Source organism: Mobula hypostoma, chromosome 21 (genome assembly GCF_963921235.1).
Source record: "Mobula hypostoma chromosome 21, sMobHyp1.1, whole genome shotgun sequence".
Classification (NCBI taxonomy): domain Eukaryota; kingdom Metazoa; phylum Chordata; class Chondrichthyes; order Myliobatiformes; family Myliobatidae; genus Mobula; species Mobula hypostoma.
This window is the reverse complement of record NC_086117.1, coordinates 28,496,443-28,511,204: the sequence shown is the minus strand read 5'-3', so window position 1 is coordinate 28,511,204 and position 14,762 is coordinate 28,496,443. Positions and strand designations below refer to the sequence as shown.

Here is a 14,762-nt window from a genome sequence, read left to right as displayed (position 1 = left end):
CATCGCCAGAGTTTTACTAACTTGACAGTTACCCTTTTTATAAAATCTGCATTGTCTTCTGCTGTATCACTGAACATATATTTATGTTCTGTCTTCCACTCACACTTTTGTAAACGGCATAACACTTTGCGGTGCGAGCTGTAAGATAGGGGTTTGATTCCCACCGCTGTCTGTAAGGAGTTTGTACATCCTCCCTGTGACCATGGGGTCTCTTCCAGGTACCTTGGCTTGCTCCTACATTCCAAAGATGTACGGTTAAGATTACTGAGTTGTGGTCATGCTATGTTGGTGCTGGAAGTGTGGTAGCACTTGCAGGCTAATAAAGCTAATACTTTTATCTTTATCTTCTTATACTTTATACTTTATTGTCACCAAACAATTGATACTAGAATGTACAATCATCACAGCGATATTTGATTCTGCGCTTCCCGCTCCCTGGATTACAAATATTAAATATTAAAACTATTAAAAATAGTAAAAATTAGTAAATATTAAAAATTTAAATTAAATCATAAATAGAAAATACAAAAATGGAAAGTAATGTAGTGCAAAAAAACCCAGAGGCAGGTCCAGATATTTGGAGGGTATGGCCCAGATCCGGGTCAGGATCGGTTCAGCAGGCTTACCACAGTTGGAAAGAAGCTGTTCCCAGATCTGGCTGTACGAGTCTTCAAGCTCCTGAGCCTTCTCCCAGAGGGAAGACGGATGAAAAGTGTGTTGGCTGGGTGGGTCATGTCCTTGATTATCCTGGCAACACTGCTCCGACAGCGTGCGGTGTAAATTGAGTCCAAGGACTGAAGATTGGTTTGTGTGCTGTGCTGAGCCGTGTTCATGATCTTCTACAGCTTCTTTCGGTCTTGGACAGGACAACTTCCATACCAGGTTGTGATGTACCCTAGAAGAATGCTTTCTATGGTGAATCTATAAAAATTAGTGAGGGTTTTAGGAGACAGGCCAAATTTCTTTAGTTTTCTCAGGAAGTAAAGGCGCTTTTATCTTTTATATTGTCTTTTTCTATATCTGCTCACAGTTCTGATGAAGGGCCGTTGACTTGAATTGTTAGCTCCAATTAGCACCCTCCCCAGATACTCTCGACTTGGGCAACGTTGCCAGCATTTTCTGTAGTTCAGCATTTCCAGAGCTTTGATTTTGTCTGGCCATAGGGGAGGTGTAAATAGGCCTAGGAACATTCCCCATCTGAAATTGCTGAAGGCAATGATGAATCCAGAATCTATCAAATTCCTGAATGAGGTGTTTTTTTTCCCCGAACTTCATGCAAGTAGTGCAGGAAGCTGGGATAATGAATGCCAGTGGTGTGTGCACAGATCAAACTTTGAGGTGTTGCTGAGAAACTCTCTTCATCAGCTGAGTGTTTTCAGTACTTTACATGATTGCAATTTGAAGCTGTCATCAGATGAGACCTGGGCCCCGGTTTATGTGAGTTACAGAAAAGCTGTGGCTGGGATTCAGATGCTGTCAGCTGATCTCTGAGCGAATAGAAATCGGGGACTTCAATATGGATAGAACAGGAAGAGACCAAACAGTGTGGTGAACTTATACCAAAGCGTAGCTTCAAACATGCTTGGGGAGAGCCAATAAAATACATGTCATTTTAGAAATAAGCATCAATTTATATGGACTTACATGGATGTTGTTAGGACTTGAGGACCTGAGTTATAGGGAAAGCTTGAATAGTTAGGACTTTATAACCTGCAGTGTAGGAGCACGAGGCGAGACTTGATAGAGGTATACAAAAATATGAGGGGTATAGATAGGATAAATGCCATCAGGCTTGTTACTCTTGAGGCTTGGTGAGACTAGAACTTGAGGTCAGAGGTTAAGGGTGAAAGGTAAAATACTTAAAGGGGAACTTCTTCACTCAGAGGACGGGGCGAGTATGGAATGAGCTGCCAGTGGAAGTGGTGATGTGGGGTTCAAGTACACCATTTAACAGTAGTTTGGAAAAGAATGTGGATGGGAGGGGTACGGAGGGCTATGGTCCAGGTGCGTATCAATGGACTAGACAGAATAACAGTTGGAATGGACTAGATGGGCTGAAGGGCCTGTTTCTGAGTTGTGCTGCTCTGTGAATCTAAATTTTCTTTAATTGTATCCGATCAAGTATAATTTAGTGACAACCTCTTTCCCATCTTCTCTCTGGAGATGTCATTTTGGATTTCAAGTACAGTCTTTGGTTGGTGCTAAATTCATTCAAATGTATAGAATTAGTGTTTGGTTGGAGTTTCTCAACTCTGGGTCCTCTTAGGATGTCGTGCAAAATAGGGTTTCAGACTTGATCTCTTATATAATGTGGTGACAAGACAGAGACTTGGGATTCATTACTTTCCAAATATTGTACATGCAGTACCCAAACTGCCAGATGTCCGTAAAAATGTCTTAAATGTGTCATGTTTTCAGGCTGTTACAATCTGTGTGTGAGTTGGGTCATGACTCAAAATGAATTAGTACATTGAAAATTAGCAAGATTTAGGTGCTCCAAGGGAATTTAGATCATGTAATCCTGACTAGTCACATTCCAGCAGTTGAACCATTCCACAGAGGAGTAATGTGGTGCAACCATTGTAAAACAAAATGTAATCACCACAACACTGTGTGGTTGAAGCAGAAGTCAACCAGCTGCTCCCTTTCAAGAGAGATGATTGCTGTTGGGTCTAAGCAGGGTGCTCACTGAGGGAGCTGTAGGATTGCATTTTGTATCTGGGATATGGTTACGTGAAAAGAGCAGCTAGTCTGTGACTGACCAAATCCCTCTGGGAGATCAGATTTCTGCCTCTGAATATTTCTAACCAATGTCGCAGTAGTTAGTGACCTTGGGGTGGGGAAAAATCTGAGGTGCGGGGTCAATGCTTCAGTGGTTATGAATCTTTGTCCAGAATGATTTTTTTTGGCTGGGTTTTAAGCAGATTTTAGATCCATACCCCTACATGTGAGCCTGCTGATGAACTGGGGACAAAGAATAACCACTGGCACAGGGTCCGAGTATTGGTGGCATAAGCACCGTGTGCCTCAGGGTATGTTTGGGTGATATGTGGGCGTTTTATTGAGGGTGAGAGTTGTGTGCAGCTACGTCAGGGGTTTTAACCCTGCCAGAACAGTAACTGAGGGGGGAAAGCTGTGGTTAAATGATCTGCCGGCGCACAATCTAAATACCCCGAGTGTGGTAGAGTCCCACACGCCTGACCCTGGGTGTGGGTGGTACAGAGACTTTGGTGGCTTGTGGGGTGAGGGCAGCGGCATGGTGGGCGGGACCTCTGAGGACAGGGCGATGTGAGGCGGCCGTGATTGGTGGAGGGGCAGGGCCAGGGGGCGGGGGTTTGTCCGGGGGCGGGGCTGAGGTGGGGGCGGTTGGTCGAGGGGCGGAGCCAATGCCGAGGGCACGGGGTGGGCGGGGGGGGGGGTGGTGGCGAGGCCTGGCCTAGTCTGCGGTGCGGCCTCGGCCTGTGCCTGCTGCGCTTCCCGGATTTTGGGCGAGAGACAACTGCACGACATGGAGCGCGCTAGCCGCCCCGGTGGCAGATGGTGAGTGTGGGCGCTGTCGCTGCCAGCCGCGGCTGTGACTGCCGGCCGCACCGATCGGGCAACGCCTGGGCACCGGCCCGGCATCGGCCGGTAGCCGCGGCCGCAGGCCTGGGCTCTTCCAGTCCGCCATTCCCTTCTCTCGCACCTGGTCTCGAGTAATTCCACCGGGAGAAGGAGTGACTCCGATCGCCCTGTCAGTGTCAGACTAGACCCGCTCGGGACTGGGCTGCACCTATGGATTCAATTCCCTCCGTCGCCCTCCTCCCAACCTCTCTGATCGTCAACCCTGCCCGTCCCGACCGCTCCCCCTTAAAATCCTCCTGTCCCCATTCCTCCGTCCCCTACTCTGTCCGCCATCCCATCTCTCTCTGTGCCCTGTCGCCTCCTGTCCGACCTCCATCCCCACTCTCCTGTTCCTCTGCCCTCCACGACCTCACCTCTCTTGGTGCCCCCCTACCCAAATGTCTAACCTCCTGTCTCCTGAACCCCCTCCCCCGTTTCGATTGCCTCCCCTCCCCACCCACCGCCACTCTGCTTCTCCCCCCTCCGCTGCCTGTCTATTGAAGCTTGCTTTGTGTAATTAGTTGCCTTATTTTTTTACATTGCAATCGTAGCTGTGCTTAATGTATTTTTTTACTGGAAAACATTCTGTCATGTGTACGGGACCTGGAAACATTTTTTTCCCCCCCACTATCTTTGCCTCTATCTGAGTTACGCACTAAGAATCTGTTTCTTGTGAATTGATAAATGGTAGCTTAAGCCCACTGCTGATTTGTTTTTAGGGATAAGGTTTGTCAGTGAGACACGCTGAATCTAAAGAGAACGTCAGATTGCATTGTGGTAGGAACATTTTCAGCGCATTTGAAGTGTGATGAATTTCAGATAGATCTAGGTGCTCTCGTGCATGACTTGTAAAAAGGCTTGTAACTGATAAATTGGTTTGTTATTGTCACATTCTAGAGTACAGGGAAGAATTTGTTGAGCATACTATTCATGCAGATCAGTTCATGACAACAGTCCAACGTGGTAAAACAAAATGTTTTACCGATAGAGAAAGTACAGTGTAGGTAGCAAGTTCATTAACAAGGTAGACTGTGAGTCCTATCTTACTGTACTATGGGAGCCTTCAATTGTCTCACTGTGTGGTAGAAGCTTTCTATGAGCTTGGGGTAAATGCTTTTGTACCTTCTGCCTCGTGTGTGTGCCCGTGTTTGTGTGTGGGAGATGAGACAATGCTTGTGGTGGGTGTGGTTGTCTGCTTTACCAAGGCAGTGAGAAGTGTAGACAAAGTCCATGGAGGTTTCCATCTTGTGCTGAGCTGTGAGCACCATTCCCCACAGTTTCTTATGGTCACAGGCAGAGCAGTTGCCATACCTAACTGCGGTGCATCAATAAAAATTGACAAGGGTTAAAGGAGACAAGGGTCAAATTCCTTTAGCTTTCTGAGCAAGTGGAGACACTGGTGATCTTTCTTAGTCATGGTATCTATGTAGTTGGACCAAGCAAGGCAATTAATGATGTTCACTCCTTGGAACTTGAAGCTCCATGTCATTTGGAAAGTTAATGGAGTGCTATTCTGTATTGTAAGAAGAACCAAATGCAAAAATAAGGTTTTGCTGCAATCATTTGGAGGAATTGATGAAGGTAGAATATTGGACTCTTTACTAGAGAAGGATGTTAATTTGTTGGAAACCGTTTGGAGAAGGTTGACCAGGCTGGTACTTGGATGGGTTGGTTGTCTCATGAAGGAAGGTTGAATAGTCTTGGCTTTTATCTATCGAAATTTAGAAATGAGAGGGGGGACTTAATTAAGATCTAAAAAGTTGAGTCTTGACAGAGTGGATTTGGAGAGGATTTTTCATCAGGGTCACCCATTTAAGACAAAATGTTTTCTCTGATGGTTGGGAACTCTTTCTCAAAGGAACTTTGAATATTTGAAATACAGGTAGATTCTTAATAAGCAAGGGATGAAAGATGAGAATGCAGCATTGAGGCTACAATCGGATCAGTCAAGATTATATTGAATGGCGGAGCAGGCCTGAACAGTCAGCTCCTAATTCATATTTTTGTCTGTTTGTGAAACTGTAATCTGGAAGCCAAAGTACTTTTATTTCCCCCGAGTTAATATATTGTGTGAATCTATAAAGGTTTTGGCCCTTAGATTAAACGAAAAATGAATCTGGGAATCAGTGATATAAGATTAAGATCCAAGATTATGTTATTCCTCTCCACAGCTTGTGACACATCAGGTTGCAACCTTGTTGTTTCTTTAGCGTTTGTCGTTTTTTACGAGGCTGAATTGCTAACTGGATGCTGAACCTAGCACGGATGAAAAGTGTGCAAGGAGCCAGCCGGGCCATTCGAGCTCCTGGGTGTCAGCATCTCAGAGGAACAGTCCTCGGCTCAACATATTGATGCAGACGTAAAGGAGGCGTGCCAGGATCACCAAAGACTAGCAAATTTGTACAGTGTACTGTGGGGTACAATGCGGCTGGTTGCATTGCTGCTTAGTATGGAGGCTGCACTGCACGGATCACAAGAGGCTGTAGAGCGATGCAGAGTTGGCTTCCTCCATCATGGGCACCATCCTCTCCAACATCGAGGACATCTTGCAGAGGCAGCTCCTCAGTAAGGAGACACCCTCACCATCTAGGGCATGCATTCTTCTCATCAGGGAGAAGGTACGGATGTTTGAAGACTCTTGTACATTCTCACTGGAGCGCTGTCTTGCACGATCTCTCCCTCCCCATTTGGCGCGGCACTCTATCTCTCTTACTTGGCGTACTCTTGCACAAGAGGACGAAAATGAGGTCAGGGAGCGTGCGTGTGAGAGAGAGTGAGGAGGAGAGTGCGCACGTGCGAAGGCAGGCAGGGTTTGTGTATGCCCGAGAGAGAGTGGTGCGGGTGGTGTGCGCGTGCACTAGCAGGAGAGCGGCAGGGGTGGAGCACGTGCGCTTGAGAGATGGCGGCGGGGGTGGAGTGAGTGAGCCCGAGAGAGAGAGAGGGGGCAGGGGTGCAGTGCGCGAGCCTGAGGGAGAGGGATGGGTGCAGGGGTGGAATGTACACGCGAGAGAGAGAGGGGCGGGCTGGAGCATGCTTTCACATGAGAGAGAGAGGAGGTGCGGGGGTGGAGTGTGAGAGAGAGAGAGAGAGAGGGGTGGGGGTGGAGTGCGAGTGAGGGGAGGGTGAGGGTGGAGCGTGAGAGAGAGCACGGGGGGGTGAGGGTGGAGCATGAGAGAGAGAGTGCGGTGGGGGTAGAGTGCGAGTGAGGGGAGGGTGAGTGTGGAGCGTGAGAGAGAGAGCGCGGTAGGTGTGGAGTGCGCGGGAGGGGAGGGTGAGGATGGAGTGTGAGAGAGAGAGCGCGGTGGGGGTGGAGTGCGAGTGAGGGGAGGGTGAGGGTGGAGCGTGAGAGAGAGCGCGGTGGGTGTGGAGTGCGAGTGAGGGGAGGGTGAGGGTGGAGCGTGAGAGAGAGCACGGTGGGGGTGGAGTGCGAGTGAGGGGAGGGTGAGGGTGGAGTGTGAGAGAGAGAGAGCGCGGTGGGGGTGGAGTGCGAGTGAGGGGAGGGTGAGGGTGGAGCGCGAGAGAGAGCCCGCAGTGGGTGTGGAGTGTGCGGGAGGGGAGGGTGAGGGTGGAGCGTGAGAGAGAGAGAGCGCGGTGGATGTGGAGTGCGCGGGAGGGAGGGAGGCTGTCAGGGGTAATGCGCACATGCAATAGAAGGAGAGCCAGGGTGGAGCACGCATGAGGGAGGGAGAGACAGTGCGCGAGAGGGACAGAGACGGGGGGGAAGGGGAGGAAGGGGGAACACTCACTCGAGAAAGAACATGAGAGAGATGGTGCTTGAGCGAGGTGGAAGTGCGCACGCAGGAGAGAAGGCTTGAGCCAGGAGGTAGCATGTGTGAGAGGAAGGGAGAGAGAGAGAGTGATCGCTCCACCTCACACTCCCACTTGTGCCTGCACCTCATCCTTGCTCACGCACACTGCCCCTCATGCTCTCTCCCACAGCCTCTCCTCTCCATTTTTCTCACTCCCCTGTGCCCACTCTCACATGAACCTGTGCCCTTGCTGCACACCCCACTCGCGTGTTCTCTCCCTTGCTCACCTTTACCCTCTTGTGCATGCTCCCCCCCGCTCTCTCCCCCCCACTCTCTCTCTTCCTCTCACCCCCACACCTGCACTTTCTCTCTCTCTCTCAGGCGTGTGTGTGCACTCGCTCTCTCTCTCTCTCATGCGTGCTGTTGCCATCTCCCTCACTCTCCTTCTGTTTGCCCAGCTCCCTGGGAGTCACGCGATGGCTGTTTCTGGTAACGTATTTTAAGTGGGTCTTTGTGGCCTGGACTCCGTTAGCAAATCTGTTTCTCTGATTTTGGTGAAAGTCTGCATCATTGAGGTTGCATTTATAGAGAACATACATCCTGTGGGAGAGATTCAATGTCTTACTACACACATACACAGGAAATCCCTTTTGAGAATCTGAGCTACCCTACATAAGCAGCTATAAGTGATTGTGCTATTTTTATCCACTTTTTCAGACACTGATTATGATTCGTCCAGGCTGTTCACATTCACTGGAGTTTTCCATCTCGGAAATTTACACCAAGGCAATCTCTGAATGATTTCATTTTGAAATTGTGACCGCAGGTGGTCAGCTGTATAAGCGCTACAGTGAGGTTCCATCCATAACTGTAATCTGTGTGTCTGTTTGTCCATCTTTTTAAAATTTCTTTTTCGTTTACATACTATTCTTTTTGTCTCCCGCCCCCCCCAATGCTATTGTTGTAACACACTCCTGGCCAGTCTTCCACCAAGTACTCTCCGTGTTATCTCAAACTTCTGCTGCCCATGCCCTAATTTGCATTTTCCCACTCTGTGCTCACTAACTCACTTAATACCATAATTTAAAAATTCTCATTATTATTTTCAAATACCTACCTGATTCTGCCCTACCCGAGTTCAGTATTAACCTTGGATCAATGTGCCTTCCTGTCTGACTCAAATCTTTTGGGCATCCTACCGTTCTGGGCAATGATTTATGCTGATCAATCTGGGAATTGAATCCTGAATGTCTGTCCCTCACTCCTACTTGGAGGCTGAATTTTACTCTTTAAAAATCTCCATTCTTGATTGGATTTTGGGTAACATACTAGTTATTTCATATATCAGTTTACTGACATCTGATTACTCTCCTCTGCTTATTGACTCCTCAGATTTTGTAAACCCCTGTTACAATGAGTCATACTTATATGCAATTTTTGATTTGATTCCAATTCTGATGCAAAGTTCTTAATATCAACAAATGAAGAAGCAATGCCCTCGTACTTGTCCTACTTCATGATTGACTCACCAATTTCTTCCCAACTCCCACTGCCATTGTTAACTATATTTGCCCCACCCTCGTTCTTGCACATTCTTCCCTACTATCACATGCCTACTTATCCACATATGCCACTGCTCTCTTCCGCTGTGGCCACCTCTTTCATTCTCGATGTTAGTCACATGTACCCTTTTTCCTGCTCATTCTTTGCTTTCAGTATGTTTCTCTGTCTCACGCTGCATCTTGCTCTAGTTGCTTATGATTGATCTTGCTGTGTGCTGCCACATGGAAGATCACGTCAGGGCTTTTGGTTGTTGAGCCAGAAGCTACAGAAAGAACTTTTTGTCAGAGCAGCAGCTTTCATTGGGACCACAGAGCAGGTCTGTGCTCCTGCCAAGTGTCTGCTTTCATTCATGTGGGCTTGAGGTAATCGGTTCCTTGTGCTTGCTGCCTCTGAGAATCAGAATCACCCTCGCCCTCGCTTTCAGCTTGCATGTCTTTTACTTATTGAACTCCATGAGATGGTAAGGTCGCGCCTTCTCGCCCGTCGCTGTGCCACGCTGCAACTACCTGTGATGCTGTGTGTTCTGTGGCTACCCCTCAGTGGCAGGTTGAGAAGAGCCCTCAGATCTATAAGGTTTTGATAGAACAAGTAGGAGAGATTTATTTCCTGTAGCAAATTTGTCTGTAATCAGCAGTTGCAGATTTAAACTAATTTGTAAAAGAACTATAGAGCTATTATTTGAGATAGGGAGTTGTTCAGATCTCTGCCACACTACTGGAAAGCCGCTGCAATCAATCTTCCTGGGAATTTTCAAAAGGTAATTGAACATTTATGTGTGGTGGTTTCCAGGATTAAAGGGGAAAAGCTGTGTAATAGGGTAGAAATTGGACAGTTACTTCACAGAGTGGCATTGACCCAGTAAGTAGAGTTCTGTTGCTGGTAAGGTATTGACTGTCAAGCTATTCAGCCTGTTGTGTCTACTAGTACCCTGAAATGCCAGAGTGGTGATGAGTTAGCTTCATGAATAGTTATTCTTCAGATTAACATACAATGATGGTGAAGGAACTGCGCTCATATTTGCAAAAGAATCTCAGTATGTAGTGACATGTGTGTACTCTGATAATAAATTGACTTTGAACTTTGAAATCAAAATGGTGTTTGACTTGCAGTGGCATTCTCATGTGATTGTTACTCAGGCTGCAGACCTGTGGGACACTTTGACCATTCTTTGTGGTGGAAGGAGTGGCTGTTTTGGTTGGAGGATTAGGCTGATGTTGTCGAGCTTGAGTTGTCAATGGAATATCACGTCCTAGGGAGTGAATGGTGTTCCATCACACTCCTTGTTAAAGATAGAAATGCTTTGGAGAATCTTGTAAGTTACAAGTTTCTTGCTACACAATATCCAGGGTGTGATCCACGGTTGTAGTTACGGTATTTGCGTAGCTTGTTCAGTTAAATTTCTGGTCAGTGGTGATTCTCATTATACAGATATTAGAGGGCATAGTGATTGTAATGTCACTGAACATTGAGAATTTGATGTGTTTTGCTGCCAGTGTTTAACGTTTGGTGTATATATGCCTGAAATAATACTTGTCATTTGTTATCATGTTGCTGAGTTGCTTCATATTTGAACCTGAACAGAGAAATCATCAGTAAAATGTCACTTCTGACTTTCATGACAAGGCATCTTATTGATAAGGACAGCTGAAGATGTTTACACTTGTGGATGGAACTCCTGCAGCTAAGATAACTGCAACATCCATAACCACCTTCCTCTACTTTCCAATGTGGACTCCAACCGGTGGATAGTTTTCTCTCTGAAATCACAATTTCAGTGATCGCAAATGGTGTTCAGTTGTGGCTGAGGTTTCTGAGTTGTCCTGTCCTGCACTTTCAGTTTGGCCTTCTGGGGATCTAATTTCCAGCTGAAGCTGGACTGCTTTGCCAGATGTTGGCATTGGACGTCACTTGGCTTGAGGGAACTAGATTATGGTTTGGCAATTGTAGACCTCGTGGCCATTGCTTCCTACTTCTAGGGCAGTGGCTTCTGCAACTAAATTGGTGGAGAAATCCATGCTGTGACCTGAATGAGTTTTGTAGGAGTTTAGGAACAGATTATTCAGACTTTCACATGTTGCAGAGGAAAAAAAGAGGCCTTTTTTTTTCGAGCACACGATGCCCAATCTGGCTTTTGAACCTTCTGTCCGAGAACAAATGAATGTACCATACTTAGATTTCCAGAGGGCATCAGCTAAGTAATGTATCAGATCCTGAGGGATGTAGATGGATGAATGTGGAAAGGATGTTTCATCATGTAGCATTGGCACTGTTCAGGAGTCATCCACTTAAGCCAGAAGGTACATTCTTTTATGACTTGAGTCTTTGGAACTCTTTCTCAAAGTGTCATGAATAAATAGTCTTTGGGTATTTTTGAGGCAGAGTTTGATATTCGTCACAAACAAGGAGGTGAAAGATTACAAATATAGGTAGGAATGCGGCGTTGAATTCCATGCAGATCAGCCATGGTAATATTAAATAGTAGAACAAGCATAAAGGACCGAGTGGGCTATACTTCCTGATTGATTTGTTTGAGGTGACCAATTAAGCGTGTTGCACATGAAACAGTAGGAAGCAAGTTAATTTCTTTATCCTTTACTGACATGCGTGGGTTATGTGTAACTTGACTCCATCTATCTGCCTTCGCCACATAATAGCCGTGTGTAATAAGAACTGGTTTTGAATTTTTCAGTCAGCTGTTTACATGTTGCCTCTGTGCAAGTAGCTGTGTTTTGCTCATTTGTGTCTCAAATTACACATGCTGACAGTGGCAGACTCAGCACAGGATGTGTGACCTCTGTTTCCTGTTGGCATGGAGGGAAAGCTGGTGCAGCAACGCCTCAGTTTAGAGACACACACAGCCTGAACTGGGTGAATGAAAGTGCACTCTGAGACTTTCATGGTGACTGACTGCATCCAGTTGGACAATGAATCTCCTATTGCTTGAATCCATATCATATGTTTAATCTATGTTTGTTTCCCAAAGAGGACATTTTAAGAAGTGCTTACACTTTCTATAATGTCTTTTAAGGCCTTGGATGTTCCAAAGAAATACCTTTTGAAGGAGTAAACCATTGGAATGTGGGAGGCACGGTAAATAATTTATAACAAGATTGTTTTGCTTCTTTTGTGTTGCTTGGGGAATAGCTATCAATCTTGGGATATCCTGGTGAATTTGAGAGACAAAGTGCGGATTGTAAGTTTTGTTGCAGTGTACTGTATTGTTCTGAGAGTGAATCACATGTTATACAGCAGAAACCAGCTTCATCCAGAGTGGGAATAGTAGATTCTGCTTCTGAACTGAACCTTGTTCAGTTACTGGATCTGTGGTTTCAGTGCTTTGGTTTTTTTTTCCCCATGTGGGAGGCTGTTTTACTTGTACACTGTGTTCATTGCTGAGGAAATTGGGACAGGAAAGAGGCACAGGGCACAGCGGCGCCACCTGAACGGACCGTCTTCTCTGCATTAGGAAACAGCTATTAACTGCATCTGAGGATATCCCAAACTGCCTTTTGTCCTCTCCCTGTCAAGGCCACCTCTCTTCACCCACTTAGCTTGACACTTCTAACCTTTGCCATACGCCTTATATCTACTACTTCCTTTGCCATTCATCATTCTGGTCATCTGGGCTGTGCTCTGGGGAAGTCCCGTGGTCCTCGGGGAGCTTGTGTCTGTAGTATTCCAGCAGGATTATCAACACAATTATATTTACCAAGCTGAGAACAAACCTTTTAATTTTAAAAAAAAAAGGAGCCATCCTGGTAGCTTTTCCTCCTATGCTGAGAATGGATTCGAGAGTACGGTGTCTCTTAATTTTTGTCCTGTGGCAGAGCTGAGTCAAATATGATATTGCTGGTAAGCAGCATGGCAGGATGGGAGAGGGTGGAAATTTTGCTGAAGACCGCGATTTTGATGTGCTCTATGTGGCTTTTTTATTTTAACTGGCATCTTGTGGTTTTTGTAACTGTGCTAGACTTCTCATTTAGTACTTCACAGGTTTTGGCAGTTATTCTGAGAGCTGACCAAGCTGAACCTGAAGTGTTCGGCTGGTTCACCATGGTGTACAATGAAGCCTGGAGGTCACGGATGGCTTCCCCTATCTCTGAATCTACTCATCGGTAAAGGTAGACATTAATGATGTCACAGTAGACATTGGTACAGCATAGCCTTATTTCAAGGTTTCAAATTTCTTCATTTGCTGTATATATGCTTTATATTTGGATTACCCATGGCAAGGATCTTAAGACATTGAAAAGAAACCCACTCTGTTTCCACAAAATGTTCAAAATCCTTTGACAGGATAGGCAAGCCAACACCTCCAGCTTTTTCACTAACTATGAATAATGGGTTCTGTTGCATGGTTTGTATCAGTCACATGCCTAACATAAGATTCTCTGAACAAAGCTTTAATCTGAGCGCTGTCATGGTCGGGTGTTACCAGATGGACAGAGTATATTTCTAACACCACCTTGAAAAGAATGCAACATCCCAACTAATTCCTCTGAATCCCTAGCTTATAATTGGTCAAACTAACGAGAGAGCAGTTACATTGGCACCATGCCCATGAGTGGGAAGCACATAGAAGCCCAGCATAAATGTTAGAAGGTGCATACCACCACAGAAACTACCCATGGAGTACCACATGTCTCAGCTGCGGAAGAGTCTGTAGGTCACATAATGGATTTATCAGCTACTTCAGGAGCTGTAGAATAGTATGGATACAAGTCATCCTCTACACCAGGGTATTGCCTGAGGGAAAACATTATAGCCACATACATTGAGTCACAAAACATAGAAGGAAGATAGAAAATAGAAGCAGGAGTAGATCATATGGACTGCGGCACCATTCAGTAAATAATAGCTTATCTTTTACCTCATTCCCACTTCCTCTCTCTAACCACATATGACTTGAATACCTTAATATTCATAATTTTTTTGCATTGAACCGACTGAGTACCCGCAGTCCTTTTGAATAGAAAATTCCTAAGATTAACTGCTCTCTGAGTGAAGAAGTTTCTTATATCTGTCTGGAATGGACAGCTCCTTATTTTGAGACTCTGTGCCCTAGTTTCATGTACTCTAGCTAGTCGCTCCACATCTATTCTTTTAAACCCTATATTAGATTAAATTATGAGCACACTCAGTCCTCGTTCATTGTAATTTAGAAAATGATACTGTGTTCCTCCAGAATGATATCACAAGAAACACAAGACAAACCAAGACTAAAACTAACAAAACCACATAATTATAACATATAGTTACAACAGTGCAAAGCAATACTGTAATTTGAAAGAGCACACCATGGGCGCGGTAAAAAAAAGTCTCGAAATTCCAGTAGCTTCATCATCTCACGCAGACGGTAGAAGGGAGAAACTCTTCATGCCATGAAGCTCCAAGCGCCGCAAACTTGCTGATGCCGCACCATTGGAAGCACCCGACCGCAGTGGACTCTGAGTCTGTCCGAAAACTTCGAGCCTCCAACACCGAGCACCGAGCACCATCCTCTGCCGAGCGCTTCGACCCCGCCCCGGCTGCCGAGCAACAAGCAAAGCCGAGGACTTGGGGCCTTCCTCTCCGGAGATTCTGGATCACACAATAGCAGCGAAGCAGGCATTTCAGAAGTTTCACCAGATGTTCCTCTGTGCTCTCACGTCTGTCTCCGTCAAATCAGGATTGTGCATGGCACCCTACTTGACAGATAACAGACATCACTACCGGAGTGGCTGCTGCGAGCTGCGTCGCACCGCCATCTTCTCCTCGCGGAAAATATTAATTTTCCATATCTCAATAAAATCATCCATTTGTCTAATCTTGAGAGTGTTCAATGTTCTCTGTTCATATGATAAGCCC

General features: G+C 45.9%; 1 protein-coding gene across 9 annotated transcripts in view; it reads left to right on the top strand.

Moving 5' to 3' along the window:
* Window positions 1-14,762, top strand: part of LOC134359917 (retinoic acid receptor RXR-alpha-A-like) — a 144,790-nt gene that overhangs the window by 18,109 nt on the left and 111,919 nt on the right. Inside the window, exon 1 of one of the 9 annotated variants that reach the window (XM_063073761.1) lies at window positions 3,424-3,540. The exons of 7 other annotated variants lie outside the window; for them this stretch is intronic. The gene's annotated coding sequence lies outside the window, so the exon portion shown is untranslated. Of the gene's footprint in view, window positions 1-3,423; window positions 3,541-14,762 lie in introns of those variants that run through there. One more of the 9 variants, XM_063073763.1, reaches the window with a different exon arrangement.